Genomic DNA, 14,957 nt, shown 5'->3' with positions numbered 1-14,957 from the left:
TTTAGAGACTGTAGGTACCAGCAGGTCTGATAACTGCAGACTCTACCTCCTGTAGGACATTTAGAGACTGTAGGTACCAGCAGGTCTGATAACTGCAGACTCTGCCTCCTGTAGGACATTTAGAGACTGTAGGTACCAGCAGGTCTGATAACTGCAGACTCTACCTCCTGTAGGACATTTAGAGACTGTAGGTACCAGCAGGTCTGATAACTGCAGACTCTACCTCCTGTAGGACATTTAGAGACTGTAGGTACCAGCAGGTCTGATAACTGCAGACTCTACCTCCTGTAGTTTAGAGACTGGAGGTACCAGCAGGTCTGATAACTGCAGACTCTACCTCCTGTAGGACATTTAGAGACTGTAGGTACCAGCAGGTCTGATAACTGCAGACTCTACCTCCTGTAGGACATTTAGAGACTGTGGGTACCAGCAGGTCTGATAACTGCAGACTCTACCTCCTGTAGGACATTTAGAGACTGTAGGTACCAGCAGGTCTGATAACTGCAGACTCTACCTCCTGTAGTTTAGAGACTGTAGGTACCAGCAGGTCTGATAACTGCAGACTCTACCTCCTGTAGTTTAGAGACTGTAGGTACCAGCAGGTCTGATAACTGCAGACTCTATCTCCTGTAGTTTAGAGACTGTAGGTACCAGCAGGTCTGATAACTGCAGACTCTACCTCCTGTAGTTTAGAGACTGTAGGTACCAGCAGGTCTGATAACTGCAGACTCTACCTCCTGTAGGACATTTAGAGACTGTAGGTACCAGCAGGTCTGATAACTGCAGACTCTACCTCCTGTAGGACATTTAGAGACTGTAGGTACCAGCAGGTCTGATAACTGCAGACTCTACCTCCTGTAGTTTAGAGACTGTAGGTACCAGCAGGTCTGATAACTGCAGACTCTACCTCCTGTAGTTTAGAGACTGTAGGTACCAGCAGGTCTGATAACTGCAGACTCTACCTCCTGTAGTTTAGAGACTGTAGGTACCAGCAGGTCTGATAACTGCAGACTCTACCTCCTGTAGTTTAGAGACTGTAGGTACCAGCAGGTCTGATAACTGCAGACTCTACCTCCTGTAGTTTAGAGACTGTAGGTACCAGCAGGTCTGATAACTGCAGACTCTACCTCCTGTAGTTTAGAGACTGTAGGTACCAGCAGGTCTGATAACTGCAGACTCTACCTCCTGTAGGACATTTTTAGACTGTAGGTACCAGCAGGTCTGAAAACTGCAGACTCTACCTCCTGTAGGACATTTAGAGACTGTAGGTACCAGCAGGTCTGATAACTGCAGACTCTACCTCCTGTAGGACATTTAGAGACTGTAGGTACCAGCAGGTCTGATAACTGCAGACTCTACCTCCTGTAGGACATTTAGAGACTGTAGGTACCAGCAGGTCTGATAACTGCAGACTCTACCTCCTGTAGTTTAGAGACTGTAGGTACCAGCAGGTCTGATAACTGCAGACTCTACCTCCTGTAGTTTAGAGACTGTAGGTACCAGCAGGTCTGATCACTGCAGACTCTACCTCCTGTAGTTTAGAGACTGTAGGTACCAGCAGGTCTGATAACTGCAGACTCTACCTCCTGTAGTTTAGAGACTGTAGGTACCAGCAGGTCTGATAACTGCAGACTCTACCTCCTGTAGTTTAGAGACTGTAGGTACCAGCAGGTCTGATAACTGCAGACTCTACCTCCTGTAGTTTAGAGACTGTAGGTACCAGCAGGTCTGATAACTGCAGACTCTACCTCCTGTAGTTTAGAGACTGGAGGTACCAGCAGGTCTGATAACTGCAGACTCTACCACCTGTAGTTTAGAGACTGTAGGTACCAGCAGGTACGAGTCCAGGCTGAAGAAGCCCCTCTCTGGTGTGTAACGGGTGAGGGGGGAGATCTGTGACCAGGGAATGGGTCCTCCTCGTCAGAGGAGCGGGGAGAAGGAGGAGAAGGAGGAGGGGGAGAAGGAGGGGGAGGAGGAGGAGGAGGAGGACGGGGGAGGAGGAGGGAGGAGGAGGGAGCAGGGAGGAGGAGGGAGGAGGAGGGGGAGGAGGAGGAGGGAGGAGGGAGGAGGAGGGAGGAGGGAGGAGGAGGAGGAGGGAGGAGGAGGAGGGAGGAGGAGGGAGGAGGGAGGAGGAGGAGGGAGGAGGGAGGAGGAGGAGGGAGGAGGGAGGAGGAGGAGGAGGGAGGAGGAGGAGGAGGGAGGAGGAGGAGGGGGAGGAGGGAGGAGGGAGGAGGAGGAGGAGGGAGGAGGAGGAGGGAGGAGGAGGAGGGAGGAGGAGGAGAACGTCTGAAGAGGCTCAGAGGGATTTTACATTCTCAGCATGGGATGAAATCCTGATCCAGGTTTCTGTTTGTTCATCATGAGTCTGGTTCTGATCCAGGTTTCTGTTTGTTCATCATGAGTCTGGTTCTGATCCAGGTTTCTGCCTGTTCATCATGAGTCTGGTTCTGATCCAGGTTTCTGCCTCTTCATCATGAGTCTGGTTCTGATCCAGGTTTCTGTCTCTGTCACACACACAAAGACACAGACTATCAGAACCAGGTTTTCCTGGCTCCCTCAGCTACCAGGCCATATGTTGGTCTGCACTGGGATTTGAACCGGCGACCCTGCTGCCCCTGATTATGGATGGACTGAAATCCATTCAGGTGATTTTGAAGTGACACAAAATGAAATAACTCTCCCCCCACCTGTAACCTCTCAACCCCCCCCCCCCCCCCTCTCTGATCAGCTTTCAGCTTTGCCTCTTGCTCGGCGGCGGCGGCGGCGGTCGTCCCTTAATGGCCCTCTGAGACTGATGTGGGATCCTGAGAGGACGGCGTGCTCTCTTGTCTGTGGCGCTCTGCTCTTTGTCAGACAGGCAGGAGCCCACCAGCATCTTCCTCACTGTCAAAGACCGCTGTCTTCTGATTGGCTGAACTCAGAACTCATGGCCGATCCCTCATTGGCTCCTCCCATGACGAATGGTCCGGCTGACAGCCAATGGGGCCAGAGCAGGGTGAAGAGGCATATTTGTGGCATGTGTGAGGAGAGTGAGACGAGAGCAGCGCTCCTTCATTTATAAGAGTTCCTCCTGAAGCTCTGCGAGTAGAGTTATGTGTTGGAGGAAGGCCGTGGCCTAGAAACAGGACATCAATCAAGACCCCCCCCCCCGCCCAGCGCCCCCCAACCCTAACCCTCCATTAGAGGCAAACCAGGAAGACGGATCATGTGACTGAAGAATGCTTCATATCAGCCATCTACCCATCCTTCACCCCCCCCTCCATCTGTCTGCAGTACATACACCTACCCCCCCCCCTCCATCTGTCTGCAGTACATACACCTACCCCCCCCCCCCCCCTCCATCTGTCTGCAGTACATACACCTACCCCCCCCCCCCCCCCCCCAAACCCTCAGTCCGTCTCTATTATCCTGAATGAAGATGGATGTGAGCTCTGTATGTGCAGGAATCAGACAGAAATAGAAACACACTCTTTATCAGCACAAACACGCAGCGAGGTCGAGAGGAAGCCGTGACGTCCTGTCATGGAGGCCGAACACGCAGGAAGCCGTGACGTCCTGTCATGGAGGCCGAACACGCAGGAAGCAGCACGAGACGCCTTACAGGCCTGATACGGAGACGCAGAGCAACTAATCACATGGACAGGTCTTACTCTGGAGACATGATGCCACACACGGCTGGGAGGTTTGAAAGTCTGAGCACCCAAAGATAAAACGGGAGGCAGCGACTCCCTCCTGGCTCACGCTCACCTGCTGCACTTTTAATACACAGGTGGACATTTTAACATAGAGCTCTATGGAGACTGTAGTTTTTTCACCTAAAGACTAATGTGGAGTCTCTTAGGTTCTTTCCTGTGTTGTTACTGTACACACTGACTTTCATCTGGGAAACACACACACACACACACACACACACAAACAAACGCACACACCAGCATACTCAGTATGTTTTTATATGATCTCTCTCTCTCTCTCTCTCTGTCTCTCTCTGTCTCTCTCTCTGTCTCTCTCTCTGTCTCTCTCTCTGTCTCTCTCTCTCTCTGTCTCTCTCTCTGTCTCTCTCTCTGTCTCTCTCTCTCTCTCTGTCTCTCTTTCTCTCCCTCTGTCTCTCTCTCTCTTTCTCTCCCTCTCCCTCTCTCTGTCTCTCTCTCTTTCTCTCCCTCTGTCTCTCTCTCTCTCTCTCTCTCTCTCTGTCTCTCTCTCTGTCTCTCTCTCTCTGTCTCTCTCTCTCTGTCTCTCTCTCTCTCTCTCTCTGTCTCTCTCTCTTTCTCTCCCTCTGTCTCTCTGTCTCTCTCTCTCTCTCTCTCTCTCTCTCTCGTGTTTTACATCTCACCTTCTTAACCAGTTCTTGAACACTGACAACATGCCTTTGAGCAAGGCACATGTAGAACAGGCAGAAACCTGGATCAGAACCAGACTCATGTAGACCAGGCAGAAACCTGGATCAGAACCAGACTCATGTAGACCAGGCAGAAACCTGGATCAGAACACATCCACAAAGGTAAATATTTATCCAGCAGGGTTTTTTAAGGTCTGTAAATCTGCTGCTGCTTTGATGTCTTATCTCTGTATCTCTCACTGCTCATAATCAAACTCACAGCTGAAGAATTTTAATCAATAATAATACTTTAAACCGCTCAAACTGACCTACACACACACACACACACACACACACACACACAGAGCTGAATTTCAGTACAGGGAGAATAAACTCACTGTGATTGAAACCCTGATCCCTGAACAAGCAGTGATTGTCCAAAAGATCCAAACATTCAAAGCTCACCGACCCTAAACAGATTTATTTGAGCTTTGATTGAAAGTTAAGAAAAGTGAAACTAAATGAAAACTGATAACAGACTAAGTTCACACAGTGTGAAACAGCAAAGACAGTCAGTGTCGTTAGCACTCAGAGTAGAAGATAGCTCCTCTTCTCTCAATGTCTGTCTGATGGATGATGCTGGGTGAAAGTGATCAGTCTTTACAGCAGCAGCTCTGTACATAGGTGGAAATCACAGGGGGGGTGCAGGGGGTCCCCCTTAGTAAGCTGTTAGTTAGTTCGTTACTTGTGAAGTTATTTAGTTGTTAGTTAGTTGGTTAGTTTAAGTTTGTTGTTAGTAGTTAATTAATTAGTTAGTTAGTTGGTTAGCTTTTAGTTGGTTTGTTTGATAGTTAGTTGTTAGTTTGTTGATAGTTAGTTGATAGTTAGTTGTTAGTTGGTTAGCTAGTTGTTCGTTAGTTAGTTGTTAGTTAGTTAGTTAGTTGTTAGTTAGTTAGTTGTTAGTTAGTTAGTTAGTTGTTCGTTAGTTGTTTGTTAATTGTTTGTTAGTTAGTTGTTAGTTGGTTGTTTGTTAGTTAGTTAGCTAGTTGTTAGTTAGTTAGTTGTTTGTTAATTGTTTGTTAGTTAGTTGTTAGTTGGTTGTTTGTTAGTTAGTTAGCTAGTTGTTAGTTAGTTAGTTGTTCGTTAGTTGTTTGTTAATTGTTTGTTAGTTAGTTGTTAGTTGTTTGTTAGTTAGTTAGCTAGTTGTTAGTTAGTTAGTTGTTCGTTAGTTGTTTGTTAATTGTTTGTTAGTTAGTTGTTCGTTAGTTGTTTGTTAATTGTTTGTTAGTTGGTTGTTTGTTAGTTAGTTAGTTGTTAGTTAGTTAGTTGTTCGTTAGTTGTTTGTTTGTTTGTTGTTCGTTAGTTGTTAGTTGGTTGTTTGTTAGTTAGTTAGCTAGTTGTTAGTTAGTTAGTTGTTCGTTAGTTGTTTGTTAATTGTTTGTTAGTTAGTTGTTCGTTAGTTGTTTGTTAATTGTTTGTTAGTTGGTTGTTTGTTAGTTAGCTAGTTGTTAGTTAGTTAGTTGTTCGTTAGTTGTTTGTTTGTTTGTTGTTAGTTAGTTGTTAGTTGGTTGTTTGTTAGTTAGTTAGCTAGTTGTTAGTTAGTTAATTGTTCGTTAGTTGTTTGTTAATTGTTTGTTAGTTAGTTGTTAGTTGGTTGTTTGTTAGTTAGTTAGCTAGCTAGTTGTTAGTTAGTTAGTTGTTCGTTAGTTGTTTGTTAATTGTTTGTTAGTTTGTTGTTAGTTGGTTGTTTGTTAGTTAGTTAGCTAGCTAGTTGTTAGTTAGTTAGTTGTCCCCTTCTATATGGAAGTGAGATATCCGCCCTTGGTTCTGAATCAGACTTTAAAGTGGGAAGCTGTACCTTCAAGGTGGTTCTGGGATAAAGTGGACCTTTATGTGCAGAGTGAATTTAAAACTGAATACAGTTAAGTAATGGTAAAAGTTTGTTGTGGCAACGTTCATTAGCATATAAAGTAAAGCAGAGCTACTTCCTGATGGGTGATTGATATTATTAAATATATTTGCAAACATTGTTTTTACCCTCATTTGGTGAGATCTGATTTTGTACCCTGTTCTTGCACCCTTTTAAAACTTATGGGGATCATGTTTTCAGTCCAGTTGACATCATTCGTTGTGTTCAGCAGTTTGTGGAGAAGCCTGGTGAAAGTCATCTTTACTTCCAACAAGTAAACCCTGAAGTTCTTGTCCACATTTTCAGCTTCCTCCTCTCATAGAGAGCATACAGCATGGATATAAAGGATCTGTTCCCACACAAGCAGAGAATGATTAGTGTGATTGTTTCGCCTTTGGCCCCCTCTGCAGATTAGCTAAATGCTGTTTATATAAGAGAGAGGTGGATTCTATGATTTACAGGCCTGTGAGTGTTTAAATGATGGCTGCTGCAGGTCAAGGTAATGATCATAAATAAGAGGAGGAGGAGAAGGAGTAGAGAGCAAGAGATCAAAACAAGTGTGAGTACAGCTAAACATTCTTGCAGCAGGGTTTTTCGTAAGCTACAAGACAATAGTGAGCTCTCTGAACAGCTGGTGATATGCACCTGAATCTGTTATTAGGACATGTTGGGGTTTATTCACAAATCGGAAGTTACAAAAATTTTAAGAAAATGTTTCAGACTTGACCTAGGCTGCATGTCTTCAGATTAAAGGTATAACTGAGAGGAGTAAACACATCATTAAAGTGGTTACCCCCCTGATTGTCTTTAATTTATTCCCTCAGTTAACAAAAGGAGTTCATGGTCTTAAGTCTTCTTCCACACAACAGGATGTTTGTTCAGTAAATATTGGTCCATGACCATTTCTTTTTTCAGACATATAATGTCAGAGTAGATGTAGCTCTTCACCTGACAGTTTCGGTGAATGTCTCGCCTTCTTCAGAGTGTCTCACTGACAGCGTGTGATGTGTCAGCTGGCAAGGCTGTCAGATCCACCAGTCTGACCACGCCCACACCAAAACAGCCGTGTCGTGGCCAGCCAAATAGACCCGACCACCCTACTAGGCGTGCCCCGTCCCAGTCCATGACATGTATGTTTCTTTTGCAGTGGTTGGATATTGCCAATTTGAGATTTTCCTGTAGTGCCGTTTCCTTTTCACATTCCTTCTGGCGTTCTTTTTTCCTTGTGTGAAACGGTCTTCCTGTCTCCCCGATGTACATTATGTGTTATTGCAAGAGTTGCATGGTATTTCGAATATGACATTGCACTTATTTTCCCCTTGAATTTTGTCTTTGGGGTGTACCAGAAGTTGCTGTCCAGTTTGGTGTGTGGTTTTAGTTTAGTTTATTAGTTTAGATGTCAGGGACCATTGTGAGAAATTACATAGACTTCCAGGAGCCACCAAATGGTCTGTAAGAACAGAGGTGTCAGAGAGCTACAGGAGGGCATCCTCCTTCTCAGACAACACCATACAAATGTAAATACAGATGTCATTTCAATATCAGCAAAGAGTCACTGTCTCCAGAAGGACAGGATACAGTAACTTCAAAGTATTATTGTAATGTAAAGATCACCATTGGTCACTGTAAGGTCACCTCCTCTCTGGATTGCATATAAGGATTTGAAATGTGAAGGTTCGAGAGAGAACGCTGCAGACTGCGGCCTCCTCTCCACGCTGCGTGTTATTAAAGAGATCTGATTCAAGCGCCGAAGTCGGAAGTTCTTCTGAGATTTAGCAACTCTCCACCTCACAAAGGAGAATTTCCTCGACACCATGTACAAACAATAACATTAATCTCACAGAGAAAATATGCTTCGTACCAGATTATAGCAGTTTGCTAATTTCCATTTACAGTCCCTGGGCAGGTCAACACAGGATACATACACAATACAATAAAATTTATAAATTCATATCATATCACAATACACGTATGCTAAGACTCCACACAAAGGCTTAATTTTAAAATAATGTTTGCATCGTTAAAGTTAAAATACTGAATATTAACAGGAAATACATGCAGGAAAAATACAATTAATGAGAGCATGATTGATTGTTTACAATCTATGTTTTTACATGTTTGTAAATAGATGGAAGTCAGTGTTTACTTTGAGTTCATGGGGGATATTGTTCCATTCTTTTATGGCTTTGTATGAGAAAGAGGACTGACCGAATGCAGATCCTCTCTTGGGGACTCTGCACTCCCCCCTAGTGGTGGAACTTGTGGTTCTGCAGGTGGTTTCAGAGCAGAGCTGGACAAAGCTTTTCAGGGGAGTGGGAGCAGCTTTGTGTATGATTTTGTTGAGCATCCAGATATTTGAAAATCAAATTAAATTTTCAAAATTTAACAGTTTGTATTGACTATGTGACAATTTTCTGACTAGAACGAGGAAAAGGGACCACATGACTCCTGTATTGGCTTCTCTCCATTGGCTCCCTATAAAATCTAGAATAGAATTTAAAATCCTTCTGCTCACCTACAAAGCTCTAAACCAGGGGTGTCAAACTCCAGTCCTGGAGGGCCGGTCTCCTCAGACTGTTAGATGTCTCCCTGCTTGGACGCAGCTGAATCCAATGAGTGACTCGTTATCAGGCTTCTGCAGAGCTTGATGACAACACGTTGGTTTAAAGCAGGTGAGTTAGAGCAGGGAGACGTCTAAAAGTCTGAGGAGGCCGGCCCTCGAGGACTGGAGTTTGACACCTGTGCTCTAAACGGTCAGGCACCATCCTATCTTAAAGAGTTAATTGTACCGTACTATCCATCAGGAACATTACGTTCCCAGAATGCAGGCCTGCTCGTGGTGCCTATAGTCTCTAAAAGTACTATGGGAGGTAGAGCCTTTAGTTATCAGGCTCCTCTGGAATCGTCTACCAGTCGGGGTCCGGGAGGCAGACACACTAGGTACTTTTAAGAATAGACTTCAAACTTTTCTTTGTGATAAATCTTATAGTTAGGGCTGGCTTAGGACCAGCTCATAGTTATGCTGCTATAGGCCTAGACTACCGGGGGAACTGGCACCAGGATCTCTGATCTCTCTCTCCCTCTCTCTCTCCCAGCTTTCATATCTTATTGCTGCTCGTCTCTATCTTTATATTCTAACCTCTCCTTTTTCTGGGAGCTCCTGAGCTCTCTTAGGTTCCTTGGGACTGTTGGTGAGGATGGCTTCAAGTCCTGAGGTCACTACCTTCAAGTCCTGAGGTCACTGCCTTCAAGTCCTGAGGTCACTGCCTTCAAGTCCCGAGGTCACTGCCTTCAAGTCCCGAGGTAACTGCCTTCAAGTCCTGAGGTCACTGCCTTCAAGTCCTGAGGTCACTACCTTCAAGTCCCGAGGTAACTACCTTCAAGTCCTGAGGTCACTCAATCTTTATTTATTTATATAGCGTCAATTCATAACAGGCGTTATCTCAAGACACTTTACAAAAGCAGGTAAAGGACCTTACTGTTTGTCTGTTAACATTAACAAAAGAGCAGGTAACAAGACCATGCTCATCATTATGTTTACATAAAGCAGGTAGGACCTTACTGATGGATATATTACAAGAGCTCAGCTTAATCCGTCATAGCGTGGCAAGAAACAACTTCCTTTTAACAGGCAGAAATCTTCAGCAGACCCGGATCATGACGGAACAGCCATCTGCTGGTCACTGCCTTCAAGTCCTGAGGTCACTGCCTTCAAGTCCTGAGGTCACTACCTTCAAGTCCTGAGGTCACTGCCTTCAAGTCCTGAGGTCACTACCTTCAAGTCCTGAGGTCACTGCCTTCAAGTCCTGAGGTCACTACCTTCAAGTCCTGAGGTCACTACCTTCAAGTCCCGAGGTCACTACCTTCAAGTCCTGCTGTCACTGAGTCCACATCCTGCTCTTACTACATCCAAGTCCTCTGTCACTAAGCCCAAGTCCTACTGTCACTACTTCCAAGTCCTGCTCTCACTAAGTCCAAGTCCTACTGTCACTACTTCCAAGTCCTGCTGTCACTACTTCCAAGTCCTGCTCTCACTAAGTCCAAGTCCTACTGTCACTACTTCCAAGTCCTGCTCTCACTAAGTCCAAATCCTACTGTCACTACATCCAAGTCCTGCTGTCACTACTTCCAAGTCCTGCTCTCACTAAGTCCAAGTCCTGCTGTCACTACTTCCAAGTCCTGCTCTCACTAAGTCCAAGTCCTACTGTCACTACATCCAAGTTCTGGTGTCACTACATCCAAGTCCTCTGTCACTACTTCCAAGTCCTGCTGTCACTACATCCAAGTCCTCTGTCACTAAGTCCAAGTCCTGCTGTCACTACATCCAAGTTCTGGTGTCACTACATCCAAGTCCTCTGTCACTATTTCCATGTTCTGGTGTCACTACATCCAAGTCCTCTGTCACTATTTCCATGTTCTGGTGTCACTACATCCAAGTCCTCTGTCACTACTTCCAAGTCCTGATGTTACAACGTCCAAGTCCTGCTGTCACTGAGTCCTCATCCTGCTCTCACTACATCCAAGTCCTCTGTCACTAAGTCCAAGTCCTGCTGTCACTACATCCAAGTCCTGCTCTGACTAAGTCCAAGTCCTCTATCACTAAGTCCAAGTCCTGCTGTCACTACATCCAAGTCCTGCTCTCACTAAGTCCAAGTCCTGCTGTCACTACATCCAAGTCCTGCTGTCACTAAGTCCAAGTCCTGCTCTCACTAAGTCCAAGTCCTCTATCACTAAGTCCATGTCCTACTGTCACTACATCCAAGTCCTGCTCTCACTAAGTCCAAGTCCTGCTCTCACTAAGTCCAAGTCCTGCTCTCACTAAGTCCAAGTCCTGCTCTCACTAAGTCCAAGTCCTGCTCTCACTAAGTCCAAGTCCTCTATCACTACATCCAAGTCCTGCTCTCACTAAGTCCAAGTCCTCTATCACTACATCCAAGTCCTGCTGTCACTAAGTCCAAGTCCTGCTGTCACTAAGTCCAAGTCCTCTGTCTGATTTATTCTGTGAACATTTAGAATCACAAACAAGAACTGCATAAATCTCGCCCTGTGTTTTTCTTTTTCCTGCTCTCAGTACTTCCTGCTCATATGTAAAAGCAGTTTATCAGATGTCACCAGATTTCCATGAAAAGATTTAGCCGGATGCAGATGCACACACACAGTCTGTGCTCAGGTGTGTGTTATTAAACCATGAGGCCCTTGAGACAGTCTCACCCTGTTAAACACACACTCACACAGTCTGTGATAGCATTGTAGCTGTGTTTGTTCGTCTTACTCATGGTACTCCCGGCCGGCTGCAGAGCTCTCATTGTGTAACTGCACCACATGAAAATAAATATTAAACTTCACCCACAGACTGACCTGAGCTCCTGCTCCGACTCAGAACTCAGAACTCGGGGAAAAAGTCAGAAACATTAGAGAAAAAATGTTTGAAGACTTTTTGAGATTTAAAAAGATTTAAACTGAAGACATTAAACATGTAAAACTCGCCCACAGAGAGCTGAGGAAGAGAGAGGACAGGGCTTAACCTTTGATCTCTGTTTGACCCTGCACACTCTTTGATATTCATTGAAAAACTAGGCTCAATCTCAGTTCCCTTATTTGCACCGAGTGTCCTCCGAGTTGTCTGGTGTCATTGAAAATGATTGATTAGAATCTAAATGATGAAACTTTGTGAAGATAAATAAGTGAGAATATAAAACGGAGCAGGGTATTCTGGGTAACCTCTGTGGTTATAAACAGGAGGCTTACCCTGCTCTCTGTATGCCCTCTTGTGGAGGAAACCTCACATTACATGACATCCAGACACACTTTAGGGAGTGTCTGGATGCTTTGGAGAAATTTTAGGATTAATTGGTCCAAAACTGAGAGAAACAGATTTTAAATTTCTCTATTTCTCTTCTATTAACTGCCTCAAAAGTTTCTCCATTCTGGTGAGTCATGGACAGTCTCTGAGGTCTGAGTCCTGTACATGATTCCTATTTGAGCAGGGACCAGCTGTCTGAATGCTGCGATAGATGTCGATGATGATGATGATGATGGTAGATGGTGATGGTAGATGATGATGATGGTAGATGGTAGATGATGATGATGGTAGATGGTGATGGTAGATGATGATGATGGTAGATGGTGATGATGGTGATGATGGTAGATGGTGATGATGGTAGATGGTGATGATGGTGATGATGGTAGATGGTGATGATGGTAGATGGTGATGATGGTGATGATGGTGATGATGGTAGATGGCGATGATGGTAGATGGTGATGATGGGAGATGGTGATGATGGTGATGATGGTAGATGGTGATGATGGTGATGATGGTAGATGGTGATGATGATGATGGTAGATGGTAGATGGTGATGATGGTAGATGATGATGATGGTAGATGGTGATGGTAGATGGTGATGATGGTAGATGGTGATGATGGTGATGATGGTAGATGGCGATGATGGTAGATGGTGATGATGGTAGATGGTGATGATGATGGTGATGATGATGATGATAGGTGGCAATGATGATTGATGATGATTATGGTAGATGATGATGGTAGATGATGATGATGGTAGATGGTGATGATGATGGTGATGATGGTGATGATGATGATGGTAGATGGTGATGATGGTAGATGGCGATGATGGTAGATGGTGATGGTAGATGGTGATGATGGTAGATGATTATGGTTGATGATGATGGTAGATGGTGATGATGGTAGATGGTGATGATGGTAGATGGTGATGATGGTAGATGGTGATGATGGTAGATGGCGATGATGGTAGATGATGATGGTAGATGGCGATGATGGTAGATGGTGATGATGATGGTGATGATGATGATGATAGGTGGCAATGATGATTGATGATGATTATGGTAGATGATGATGGTAGATGGTGATGATGGTAGATGGTGATGATGGTAGATGGAGATGATGGTAGATGGTGATGATGGTAGATGGCGATGATGGTAGATGGCGATGATGGTAGATGGTGATGGTAGATGGTGATGATGGTAGATGATTATGGTTGATGATGATGGTAGATGGTGATGATGGTAGATGATTATGGTAGATGATGATGGTAGATGATGATGGTAGATGGTGATGGTAGATGGTGATGGTAGATGGTGATGATGGTAGATGATGATGGTAGATGGCGATGGTAGATGATGATGGTAGATGGTGATGATGGTAGATGGAGATGATGGTAGATGGCGATGATGGTAGATGGTGATGGTGGTAGATGGTGATGATGGGAGATGGTGATGATGGTAGATGGCGATGATGGTAGATGGTGATGATGGTAGATGATGATGATGGTAGATGGTGATGGTAGATGGTGATGATGGTATATGGTGATGATGGTGATGATGGTAGATGGTGATGATGGTAGATGGTGATGATGATGGTAGATGGTGATGGTAGATGATGATGGTAGATGGTGATGGTAGATGGCGATGATGGTAGATGATGATGGTAGATGGTGATGATGGTAGATGGTGATGATGGTAGATGGTGATGATGGTAGATGGTGATGGTAGATGGCGATGATGGTAGATGGTGATGATGGTGATGATGGTAGATGGCGATGATGGTAGATGGTGATGATGGTAGATGGTGATGATGGTAGATGGTGATGATGGTAGATGGTGATGATGATGGTGATGATGATGATGATAGGTGGCAATGATGATTGATGATGATTATGGTAGATGATGATGGTAGATGGTGATGATGGTAGATGGTGATGATGGTAGATGGTGATGATGGTAGATGGAGATGATGGTAGATGGTGATGATGGTAGATGGAGATGATGGTAGATGGTGATGATGGTAGATGGCGATGATGGTAGATGGCGATGATGGTAGATGGCGATGATGGTAGATGGTGATGGTAGATGGTGATGATGGTAGATGATTATGGTAGATGATGATGGTAGATGGCGATGATGGTAGATGGTGATGGTAGATGGTGATGATGGTAGATGATTATGGTAGATGATGATGGTAGATGGTGATGATGGTAGATGATTATGGTAGATGATGATGGTAGATGGTGATGGTAGATGGTGATGGTAGATGGTGATGATGGTAGATGATGATGGTAGATGGCGATGGTAGATGATGATGGTAGATGGTGATGATGGTAGATGGTGATGATGGTAGATGATGATGGTAGATGGCGATGGTAGATGATGATGGTAGATGGTGATGATGGTAGATGGTGATGATGGTAGATGGTGATGATGGTAGATGATGATGGTAGATGGCGATGATGGTAGATGGTGATGATGATGATGATAGGTGGCAATGATGATTGATGATGATTATGGTAGATGATGATGGTAGATGATGATGATGGTAGATGGCGATGATGGTAGATGGTGATGGTAGATGGCGATGATGGTAGATGGTGATGATGATGGTGATGATGATGATGATAGGTGGTGATGATGGTAGATGGTGATGATGATGGTAGATGGTGATGGTAGATGATGATGGTAGATGGTGATGGTAGATGGCGATGATGGTAGATGATGATGGTAGATGGTGATGATGGTAGATGGTGATGGTAGGTGGTGATGATGGTAGATGGTGATGATGGTAGATGGTGATGATGGTAGATGGTGATGATGGTCGATGGTGATGATGGTAGATGGTGATGGTAGATGGCGATGATGGTAGATGGTGATGATGGTAGATGGTGATGATGGTAGATGGTGATGATGGTAGATGGTGATGGT

Source organism: Symphodus melops (genome assembly GCF_947650265.1).
Source record: "Symphodus melops genome assembly, contig: scaffold_121, whole genome shotgun sequence".
NCBI classification, from domain to species: Eukaryota; Metazoa; Chordata; class Actinopteri; order Labriformes; family Labridae; genus Symphodus; species Symphodus melops.
The sequence above is the reverse complement of the archived record's forward strand: the minus strand, read 5'-3'. Positions refer to the sequence as shown.